At 38.5% G+C, this 12,258-nt stretch overlaps 1 protein-coding gene across 8 annotated transcripts in view; it reads right to left on the bottom strand.

Annotated features, from left to right (window-relative positions):
* RASGEF1B (RasGEF domain family member 1B) overlaps positions 1 to 12,258 on the bottom strand; it is a 550,412-nt gene that overhangs the window by 74,979 nt on the left and 463,175 nt on the right. The window contains exon 1 of one of the 8 annotated variants that reach the window (XM_038582300.1): positions 4,487 to 4,694. The exons of the other annotated variants lie outside the window; for them this stretch is intronic. The gene's annotated coding sequence lies outside the window, so the exon portion shown is untranslated. Of the gene's footprint in view, positions 1 to 4,486; positions 4,695 to 12,258 lie in introns of those variants that run through there. 8 annotated transcript variants of the gene reach the window in all.

The following is a 12,258-nucleotide window of genomic DNA, read 5'->3' as shown; positions in this document are numbered from 1 at the left end:
TTTCAGGGATCTGCTATAAAATTCTCTCAGTATTTAGAAAAAATATAGTTTTGAAGTTACAAATTTTAGAACCTAAGATGTCAATAATAAAAGGGTGTTTTTTTTGTGTTTTTTTTTTTGGTAAAACATATTGAGATTTTTGAGAGACGGGCACTAAAACAGCACTATTGTAAAGTAGCATATCGAGTAGAATTGCTATTTGGAAAACTAATCCTCAGTTACTTCTCTTATTTCTCACACCCTTTTGTCTCATGACTCCCAATCTCTAATACTATAATGATCCAATAATAAAAATATTTTGCCTCAGAAGTCTCATTTGAATGTCGAGTATATTTTAATCATGATATTACATACACCTTAGTTTGAGAAAGGCTTTTTCGAAAAGAGAAGTCCAATTCCAGCAAGTGTAAGCCAATCTTTCGGCAACCCTGTTCCCTAGGATTATGATGTTCCCAAGATAATTTCCTAATCTCTCTTGGGTCAACACTGCGGTTGACTTGAATGGCAGAACACGAAGGGAAGTTGCTACGCCAGATTTGGCACTTACGGATGCTGAGTTGTGCTTTTCCTTGAGAGAGCACCCCATTATGGGAATAGAATCCTGGGAGTGGGATTTGAGGGGGTGGTCGAGACCTTGTTTTGCAAGGTTAGTGAAGATCTGATTGGAATTTGGGTATAAAACAGGACATAAACTCTAACTGGGACAGTGGCAACTTTTCAATACCCTTAGTGCACGCTTCTCAAATTCCTGCTGTCATTTCAATTAGAACCAATGGTCTTCTTTCCTACCAGTTCCTTCAGATGTGAAGTGTTGCTGTGATCTGCCAAGAATGTATTAGGTTCCCTTAATAAAGATAAATACATCACAGCAGTGGGTTAAGTGACACAGCCAACAGTTAATTCTTGCTTCATTAAGCCAAACCAAATAATGCTCATTTAAATGAAGAAACCCATCCTATGTCCCAGTAAATATTTGGTATCAGAGCAGCAATGAAACCTCATGCTATGTAAACCTTACTTCTCTTTAGAGGCTCCTAGGACATTTCCACTAGTACCCCACTGAGAATGATAAACATTCAAAGCAAAATGACACTTGTCCAAATAAATGGGTAAAACAAGCTTTGTGGAGTCTCTTCCTAGAATTTGTGCTGTTTTTTGTTTTTAAAAAGTGTGTATTCTCTCTATTGTGCAGGCGTGAAAATGTTGTAATCCTCCCTGGGCATCTCAGCCATTAGTATGAATTAGAAATTCCTACTGAATAATCTCGGCAAATCATCTGGTAGAAAGTGCCAGGGCTTTCCAGGCTAAGTGCACATTATACATATAAATCATTATCACTTTGGGGTTGATTAGAAAAGGGCAGATATTTTGCAGTCTTGGCAATGTGTGTAGGCCTGTGGCAACTGATTAGCTATTTCAAATTAATAGCTTAAAATTAAAACAAGCCTGGGGTTAGAATAAAGGGAAATGGTTTTTCTACGTAAGGAAAGCTTCAGCCTCTTCAAAAAAGCCCCTTCCCTCCTCCTCCACCTCTGCCTTCCTCTTTTTTTTTTTTTAATTTATTTTTTATTGGTGTTCAATTTGCCTTCCTCTTATTATCCAGCCTCAGAACGGTATCTGTCAGCTAGAGGACATACCGTGATGTGACTTATCATGTGAGTTTCCAGAGTTCCCTGGAAGGGAAGGCGGTGTCAATAAGATGTATTTTTCTGTAGTTGTCTCCCAAGGGAGCTTGGAAATTTCTTAGGGGGAGTGGCCCTGCGGCAAGAGGACTGAATCCTTCCTTCTGTAGGCCACACACCACCCCTGCCTGCCTCAAGCAGCTTCCGGAGGCCGGAGACTGGAGACCATCTACCTAAACCCCACAGGCCCACTACAGGACTCAAGTGTCTCCCATTCAGTGAAAAAGAAAAAACCCAACAGAGAAGAAAAGATACAACAAATGCATATTCTGTTTCCAGGGTAGGAGGGAGGGGAGGCTCAGGAGCAGGCAGGGCGGGTCATGTGCTTTGGAGGTGGAAAGAGGATCTGGGTTTCCTAAAGAATTTTATGAGATCTTTTTTTTTTGCCACTTTGCCTTCTTGGTATTACGGGCCTAGATTTTATTTTGGAAAGTATTAAAAATTACACTTGTACTACTATCTCAGTTTGCCTTTTAAAGTTAAGACAAGAAAGGAAGAAAAAAATCTCGGTCCTTGAAAGACCCTTTTGCAGGCAGTAGAAAAATATTCCTTGACGTTCTTGGTGCTCTCCAAGAAATGAGAAGCCTCAAGTTTGCCCAACCTTAGGATTTAATAGTTAACTACGATGGGCAAGGCTTTATTTCTTTAACTATTGGCTTTATTTCCCTAGCGATTTCCCCCTTGTTTTCCAGATTTTATTTGACAAAGAGAAGCTGTCCCCTATGCAATTTTAATGTAATTTTTAAAAAAAGATAAAAATGCCATTTTAGCGTCAAAACTATTTTTTTTCATCAGATTATCCACTAAAAATGCATTATAACATTTTATGTTCTGCAGTCTTAAAGATTGTTACCACTGTTAAAATACTGAGGTGGGGAGAGCAAAAAAAGAGATTAAAAAAAAAAAAAAAAGAACAGAATGGAATAAAATCAGTATAAGGGGAAAACCACTATCATAAAATTGGGTAGGCCTCTACTAGAGATGCTCTAAAATGTATTAGGTCCCAATTAAGCCTTATTATAGATTTTTCATTTAATTTTTTGATAGCTAATATATTTACATATTTCAAAATCAAAACAATATAAAAACAATAGAGAAGTTACATTGCCACCCCATCCCTGTCTAGCCCATACCCACTGCTGAGTCCCTGCAAATAGTCAACTTTATTAATTACTGCTGTGTTCCTTTATGCACAGCCCGCATACATGTTAGTAAGTATGAATTTAACTAGAAAAAAAAAGAGGAAGGAAATAAACCAACCTTTACTGGACAACCGCTACTTGCCAGACACTGTTAGGTGTTTCTCCATAAGTTAGGTCACTGATTCCTTAAAACAGCTCTGTAAAGTTGGTCTTTTTATCTGCCACAGGACCAGACCTCACGTCAGGTGGGCAGAAACCCCAGCCCTTTGCATTGACCTTCAGAGTTTCATGTGGATTGAACACACCTTTTGGTTTTTATACTTCAACTCATTGCTCCACCTAAATAACATCTTTAAAATATTCATCTTTCAGGGTGGTTTTGAGGCTTACATTGAGTTGTTAACGAACGATGTGGCATACAGTGAGAGTTCTATAAATGGCAGCTGTTATAATGTCTCTAAGAGAACTTCCTGTGTCAGGCTAAGTTCATTCAAAATGTATTGATTTCTGTTTGACTCAAAGAGATGGCCCCATTTTTGGATTTAGTCTATTTCGATGCCAACCTTACCCCTGAGTGAGTAATAACCTTTTTCTACTTCTTATGAAAATAAAAATAAAGCTAGATATTACATCACTAGATCCTCTCTTGGACAGCCAAGTTTAAAGCCTAGGAACAAGAATTACCATATTCACTCTGTGTCAAGGATCAGCAAACTTCTGTAAAGGGCCACATAGTTAATATTTTTGGCTTTTTGGGTCTTTGTCACAACTACTCAACTCTGCATTGCAACACAAAAGCAGCCACAAAAATAAGCGTAGCTACCTACACTCCAATAAAACTTTATTATGGAAATTTGAATTTATATTTAATATTAATGCATACTCATGTTTAATTTGAATTTACATGTGTTTTAAAATATTTTTCTTCCTTTGCTTTTTTTTCCACCATTAAAAAATGTAAAAATTACCCTTAGCTAATGGACCATATAAAAGTTGGCATAGCTTACCAACTCCTACCCTAAATTATAATGATTTGATGAAACACCTCTTGAATCTGGCCAAGTCTCCCCCCCCACCCCCTCTATTTTCAAAGACTGTATTTATTTATTTGAGAGAGATTGAGCAGGAGACCATGAGCACGAGTGGGGTCAGGGGCAGAGGCAGAGCAAGAAGCAGGTTCCCTGCCTCACAGGAAGCCCAACACAGGGTTTGATCCCAGAACCCAGGGATCATGACCTGAGCCAAAGGCAGACGCTTAGCCAACTGAGCCACCGAGACCGCCCCGCGCCCCCCCCGCCCCCTTAGTCTTTCTCTCCCACTGCACCACTATCATATCAAGGAGACAAGGAAAACAAAAGGCAGGCCCTTCTGGAAGAAATACTCCTACTTACCCAGGGAGCTACAATTTTATTTCTCATAAGCACCTTAGAGTTTTGTAAATACAATTTAGTGATTCATATGCAAGTTTAGATGCAGGTTTGAGTTGATGTCAACGAAGCACCATGACCTCAATGCTGAAAAACACAGTAGTAGACAATATGTCCAGCTGCTGGGAAATTAAACAACATTAGTATCTGACAGTATGTAATTACTTTATTTGAAAACCAAACTTCGGAGAAGATTAATGGTAGAAGATGCAAGAGCATTTTGCTACTTGTGTACCTTGAAAGCAGAGGCTTCTGCCCTTTGGTGCCAGTTTGGCCAGGGGATGCAGGGAGCTCAGAAAGGTCCCGGTGTAAGCTCTCTGGGGCTTTGTCCTGCTGAGAGACTAGAAGTCAGACTTGCTGGAGACACCTCTCTGGAAGGCTGTGCCCCAGCCTCTGCTCCTTCTTCAGGCTTTGGCAGTTACTTTTCCATCTCCTGGCTCCAACCACCTTCATGTCTCCTCTCTCTAGCACCATGATTTTCTCAAGAGTTCGGCCCTCTAGAAACAAAAGTCAAGAAGGCAGGTTGTCTGTGGAAAACTTCTGTTTTCCACAACACACCCCTATTCTGAGGCTAAAGGAGCACAAAAGCCTTGCTAACTACTTAGTAATGGTTAGGGAAAAATACTTTAATAGTCCCATAAATTATCTTTGACACAAGCATTTCTTTATCATCTGGGGAAACCAAGCATTTCAAAGGGCCAAATAGTCAGCTGCAGTCCACTCAGGAAAATTCCATCTGCTTCTGTGGATTTTCAGATTATGAATTCTTGGAAAGAAGATCTGAAAAACTGGTGTGACCAGGGAAACGTCTAGAATTCATTTCAGAATTGTTGTTAGCACAGAACCTAGCACCTTCATGGTGCACAATGGGAATCTAGATGTTGAAATTTTAAAGAAGAAATATTGGAACAAGGGCTAAAAAAAAATTGCAATTGTCAAGAGATGATTGAGGAGCAGGTAATGAACAAAGGCATAGGGAAATGAAGATGTGAGCTATTTCAAGCTCCAGGAAAGCATGGAGCTTGTGTGTCTTATTCACCTGGATGTCCTTCACCACCAGACCTTGGAAGAGTGCCTGGCTCAGTAGCATTTGTTGAATGGATGGGAGAGTAAATGGATTTTTATTGAGAGGAAGGAAGAATAAGGCCAGAAAGACAAAGTCTATTGGTCAAGTCTCGGCAAGAAATGGAATTTCCCTCAGATAATTCAAGTACCATTTTAATGAAGAAATGACTTAAAAAGATATGGTTAAGGGAAGCAAAAAGAGATGTTTGGGGCACCTGGAAACTTGTGAGAGGAGACCAACAGCACCTCTACAGGTGATAGCACCCTACAGGGCGGCAGCAGCCATTTGACAGAAACCATGCAGTTACTACCAGAGACAAGTACAGAAGTAGGGAGGACGTTAAGGAAGAAGTACCCTGACCTCTGTCTCCTCCAGTCCTCCATTCTTCCGCCACTGCCTCCCTCTCACCAAACCCAACCAAAAGACAGAGGGCATGAAAGCAGGCCAGAGAAGGTTGGAGAAAGGATCTGAGAATGGGGGCAAACCAATAGTCCATTGGGTGAATAGAAACTGGAAAACCATTTTTTTTAAATATACAAATGACATATAACATTATATTAGTTTCAGATGTACAACATAATGATTGGATGCATGTATATGTTGTGAAATGATCACTATAATAAGTCTAGTTAACATCCATCACCATGCATAAGTTACAGTTTTTTTTCTTCTGATGAGAACTTTTAAAATTCATTCTCTTGGCAACTTTTGTGAAAGCTGGTCTTAAAAAATTTTGTGCTAGAGTTAGGAGTCTTTTATGGCTTCTCTTCCTCTCTAATTTTTCCCACTCCTACCTCTGGGAAACAAACAAAGTGTTGCAGAAGGGGAGGTGGGTGGAGGGATGAAGTAACTAACTGGGTGACAGTCACTAAGGAGGGCACATGATGGGATGAGCACTGGGTGTTATACTATATGTGGGCAAATTGAATGTAAATAAAATATTTAAAAATTAAAAAAAGAAATTTGTGCTTTTGCTTCCCTATGCCTTCATTCATTCTCTGCTCTCCAAAGATAAATCCTGGCCCACTAACCTCTTATCAATTGGATTGATAGGCTATTAGCTGCCATTGGAGATTTTGAACAAGAAAGTGGCAAAAAAAATAGGGTTTTGGGAAGCCTTTTCTATGTTCACATTCCAGCTCCCCACCACTCCTTAACTGTAAACGCGGTCTAGTTACTTAAACCTCCGTGTTACTTAAAATCTCAATTTCCTTATCTATAAAATGAAGGAAATTATGGTAGCTATCTCATAAGGTTGTTATGAAGACCAAATGAGATCATCTAAGTAAAATGCTTGGGTCTAATATTATTGCTTTTTAAAAGCTTATCTTGGATTGAATTTAAACAAATTTGTCATATATTGAAAATTTTACTCTCAAATCAATGTTAGGGCGAGGTTGTAGTGTATTTGGCAATGATAACTAAAAGACAAGAGTCTTTTTTATGACTTCATGACCATGCAATTTTACTCTGCTTTTGTCTACTCAAGCTAAGAAGCTCCCTTCCTTAAGCATTGATTTTTCTGTCTTTAAATAATATTAGAATCTTATAGAAGCTTTAGGTAATACCAATGAAGTCCACCTACATGTGATCTCAACACACAGCTGCGGTTTAGCTACCAATGCATTTCTGAAAATTGCTTCCTTGGCATTTCAGCACTTTATTTGAAAGAACAACTGAAGCAGAAAGAAAGTCAAGCAACAACAGGAGGGCTTCGTTTTTAAACTCATTAGCTGGCAAACTAAAAATTTGCTTAGATCAGTTGGGGTTTCAAATGTTAGAATAGGCTTCTGAAATGAAAGTCAGTAGCTACAGTTTAAAAGTCTGAAGCAAATTTTCTTCCCCTTCCCCCACCCACTTCCTTAATTTTCTAATGAGAGTTTCACGTGCCCTCTTAATAGATGTGTATTTATGGTGTGCAAGGTACTGCTGTTTATACCATCATTAAAATTTAAGCAGACATACATTTTATGGAAAGATTGGCTATAATTATGATTTTTAAAAAAGATTTTATTTATTTATTCGTGGGAGACAGAGAGAGAGAGAGAGAGAGAGAGAGAGAGAGACAGGCAGAGGGAGAAGCAGGCTCCATGCAGGGAGCTCGACGTGGGACTCAATCCAGGACTCCAAGATCATGCCCCAGGCTGAAGGCGGTACCAAACCGCTGAGCCACCCGGGCTGCCCCATAATTATGATTTTTAAATCCCCTCCCGCTTCCAATTTTTAGCACTATAAAAGAAGCATTACTTTTACTGAGTTCTTGACAAATATTTGTGGAGATTTCTAAAATTATAAATGCATTTATAATTCTGATGCCTGGTGTGCCAATTCCATGTGCTTAGGCTAAATAACAAGGGGATGCAAAAGTATTTAAATATCATTTTGATCCCTGAGACTTCTAGTTATTTCAACACGTAGGTGAACCTTCATGATGATTCTTAAAGATAAATTGCTTATTATTATAATATACACTTTTTATGAGTAATGACTACCTTCCCAGTGAATTATATTTTTAAAATATAGTATTAAAAAAATGGTATCTCTTGGGCCATGAAAGCCCTTAGATAATGGTTTTCAAGGATTTCCCCTGTCATTGCTTAATAATATTCAGGGCCTCCAGAGAGACTTCTGAATTACATGTTAAAAATTGTATATACAATATAATCACATCTATATCTAAAAAATGCACTCAAACCAGTTGCATAAAAAGTTGAAAAGAAATTAATCAAACTCTTAATAGTAGTTACATATGGGACATAGGAATAAAACAAAGTTGTAAAAACAGGGCTAATCCATTCCCAGGGACTCTTGATCCCCTTTTATAGCTTTCTTTTAGAATAGGTGGTAGTGGCAGTGGTGAAGAACATGAGGTCTGGGTTTGAATCCAGGCTGCACTGCTTGCTATTGTGTGACCTTGTACCAGTATGAACATTGCTGTGACTCAGTTCAATCTATACATAAGGGATAAATAGTGATATTTACCCTGTGGAGTTGTGAGACTAAGTGAACGAGTGTGTACAATCACTTAGAACACTAGCAGGAACTCACTAGGGACAGATAAATGAGAGGAGCTATTATTTTGTTGTTTACATTCAATCTTTTCCAGTAGGATGTGACCTCCTGAGAGAAGTTATTTATTTATTATATTCCTGGACCCTAATGCAATGACTAGCAAATAAGAGATCCTCAATAAAGATTTGTGAATACATGAATGAATGAATTCCACATGTAGGTGACAGAATGTCACTATTTCATCAGTAATGATCTAATTATCCTATCCCTAGTCTGTGGTCTGTCTTTATTTTAGCCTTCGCTGTTTAACATCTGCTCTGAAAGTGTTCCAAGCCTGTCCACACTGATCCAGGTCACTAGTAAATGGTTTAACTCATGATGACACATGTGTTGGCCAATAAAGAGCATTTAAGAGGAGTCTGACTCTAGGGGCACTTGGGTGGTGTAATCGGTTAAGTGTGTCACTTTTGGTTTTGGCTAAGGTCGTGATCTCAGGTTTGTGTGATTGAGCCTTGCACGAGGCTCTGCACTCAGCATGGAGTCTGCTTGTGACTCCCTCTGCTTCCTCCCCTGCTCTCTCTCCCTGTAAAAGAAATAAATAAAATTCTTTAAAAAAAAAAAAAAAAAAGAGGAGTATTACTCTAAGACATACCAGCCTTTCTAACATTAAAAATGATAGTTACCTTTCAGATTCTCGTATGAGTTACAAAGACTAGGTCACATCTAAAGTGTAAGTTCGAAAGAATCAAAAGGCACTTAGTCCATGGATAAAGGCAGGGTTTATAAACCAATCAGTTGGTTATGTCCCTTTAGTGCCATGCTTCTCTTCAACAGCTGCAGCCCAAAACTATTGGGCAAAGCTGCACCTGCCTCAAAATTTTTCTGATAAGTATAAGAAGACACATAAATGGCTGGACTCCACCTTCATAGAGAATTAATTCAATTGCTTGAATTTTCTCCAAATGTCACTGGATTTTAAAAACGAATATTATTTTACAATATTACTTGCTTAAAACCTATCCAGAGTCTCTTATGATGAAACAAAAATTATCACGTTCAACTAATATATATATTGTAAATCCTAATATTTGTCTCTCCCTGCAAAATTAGTTGTTGGGAGGAAACAATCTCCTCAGCTTCCTTCTGTCCTATTTCTGCCTCTCTTGCTGAAGCAGAGGCCAAATTTAGAAAATATTAAACACACATACATGTGCCACACCTATATCTTGTTTGAAAAAGAAGATACATATTATTACCCCCTTTAAGATAAGGCTCCTAAGGCACCTGGAAAGTACAGGAGAATGAATCACCTCTAGGAAGTACCCTACAGATTTTCAAAGGGTTGTACCCCAGGATTCCTAACTGCCCTTTATTAACCCATTATGGGTTATTACTTTATTAAATGAAACTATTAAAATACCCAAGGGATGAGGTGGGAGAAATGGATTGGCCATAATTAGTAAGTACCCAGTAAATAAGAAGCGATGGAGGGAATTCACTAGAGGAGAGAAGGGTGAGGAATTAAATCACACTGGCTAGTATTTATATAATGTTTACTAATTTACAAAGTGTGTTTTACACACAGGAAAAGAGTAAACCAAAGAGGATAATGAATTAGTATAGGTAGGGAGTCTTCACTAACACATAAGGTCTTTCTTTAGACCTGAAACTTGCCCTATTGTTACACTGAGGTAATGAAATCTATTGAGACTACAAAGAAATCTAGGTATCTCCTTATTTAACTTTAAATGTCAAATGGGTGGATCGAAATCTGCCTTAAAGTTTCGTGAACTTTGATACCATTACTCCTTCTATTACATGGGAATTTTTTTAATGTGGTTCTACATTCTAACACATACATTGGGTTTCCAAGAGATTTCATTTATCTGTTGCACAAGCCCCCCGCCCCCAGCCCCATGCCATGGACGTGGTGAATGCAGGTATCACAACAGAATCACAGCACAAGGACAAGAGTGACCAATGTCCCTCGGAAGCCTGAGGCCAATCAGGAAGAAATTCATATTTCTGAGCATTTATTCTGACCCAGGCTCTGGCTCAAGATGCAGAGCACTATCCCTACTGATAAGACCCAGGCACCCCTTAACTCAGTGGCAGCTTATCTTCTCAAATCGCAGCCCAGATAGTAGCCCAAATGGCACAGGGTACAGGTCTCCGCCTCCCTCCCCACAGGTCCCCTCCTCCCAAGTAAAATATTACTCTGCATGAAACTTTACAAAAAGAAGAGTGTGAAGTCACAGCCAAGCCTACTCCCCATCCCAGGGGGCCATTATGTACCATTTTACTGCAATTTCGCTTTGCTTTGTTTTTTCCACTGATGCATTTAGCTACAGCAAGTAGAGAAAAACCCTATTCAAGAGAGTGGGGTCATTATCCACACAAAAGGCCATTTAGAGAAAGAACAGCTCCGTCAGTTCAAGCTGTGGCTGCCAGAGTCCAGACCCATTAGAAAAAAGGTTAGCTGTTTAAGTGGGAATGGGAAACAAAATGTAATAATTAGGGCTAACTGGGCACCCTCCCCCCTGCCAAGAAAGCTGCCTGGGATCATAAACTAATTCCCTGAAAGTCCTAAGCTTAGGGGAAAGCAAATCATCAACTCTACATGACAGTTCAGTTGTTAACCTTTACCCTAGAGACTAGGTTTTCATTCTTTCTCTCTTTTTTTTTTCTTTTAGGTATGTTTTTTATAGATGTCACTTTTATAGGGTTGGGCTGTTCTTTTTCTGGCTTACCACTATTGACATGTTTCTGATTACTGCCGTGTGTGCGTGTATGTGTGTGTGCGTGTGTGTAAAAACCATGAAAACAAATAAATGCCAAAATTAACAGGAGTTACCTTTGGTGATGAAATATGTGGTAGAATCAGGAATTCATTTTTCTTTGTTTCCTCCTCTGTACTCCCTAATTATTCATTTATTAACATGTAATGTAAAAAGGAGAAGAAAAAGACACATAAACTATTTCTGGTAAATTTTCTGCCATGCTTCCCTTAAAGGAGAAAAAAACAATTAGAGTCTCAACATGATTAATCATGAGGAGAAAGGAGGTAAATGCCTTAGAGAAGAAGCTGCATCATGAAGGGATGAGAACTGACGCGAATGTTAACCAGACTTCACCTCTCCTTTTCGTAAGTCATTTAGCAGCATCTGGATCAAAGTAATTTCAGACTAACAGATATTTGTAGTTGTTAGTGATACAGGAAATGCTCAGCATTTAGCATCCTCAGAGGCACGCTGTTCTGGTTAATGAAACAATGGTAGGATGAGCACATACTCATCATTTTATAGTCCCACTCGGACTGGAGGGTAACCAGGCACATAGGGTATGGATAACCAACCTTCAGTAAATAAGATGGGGCCGAAAATGCTATGGAAAATGTCATGTTTGATGATTCAGAAGGCACTCTGGGAGCTTGCAGACCGTTGACTAATTATTCTGAACATCCATGATGAATATAACATAGAGCAGCATAAGTACAAACTTGTAAGAAATTTCTATTGCTAGATTATGTGACAAATTTGTTTTTTATGCAATATTTCTAAGCTGACTTGAAGGTAAAATGGAGATAGGAATTAATTGCTTAGCAAAGAGAGATTAGGCATTTTATTTATGCCTTTACGGACTTTCATTAACACTTGTTTTCATTTTTATGGCTTCTCATGACAAAATGTTTACTGAGTGTGGCACATTTAATCCAAAAAAAGCATGATTCCTGTGTTCACATTGCTTAATTAATAATTTAAGAAGTATTTATGGTAAGGGCATGTCCTTTGAATCACATGAGATTTCTTAAAAATTTTTTTCATCATAAAGTTTTGTCTAGGTAGTTTTTTTCATCTTTATTTTTTAATTAAAATTTTTGTATTTGAGTGTACTTGACACACAATGTTGCATTAGTTTCAGGTATACAA

Source organism: Canis lupus, chromosome 32 (genome assembly GCF_011100685.1).
Source record: "Canis lupus familiaris isolate Mischka breed German Shepherd chromosome 32, alternate assembly UU_Cfam_GSD_1.0, whole genome shotgun sequence".
In the NCBI taxonomy this organism is placed as follows: Eukaryota; Metazoa; Chordata; class Mammalia; order Carnivora; family Canidae; genus Canis; species Canis lupus.
This window is presented reverse-complemented; position numbering and strand designations above follow the sequence as displayed.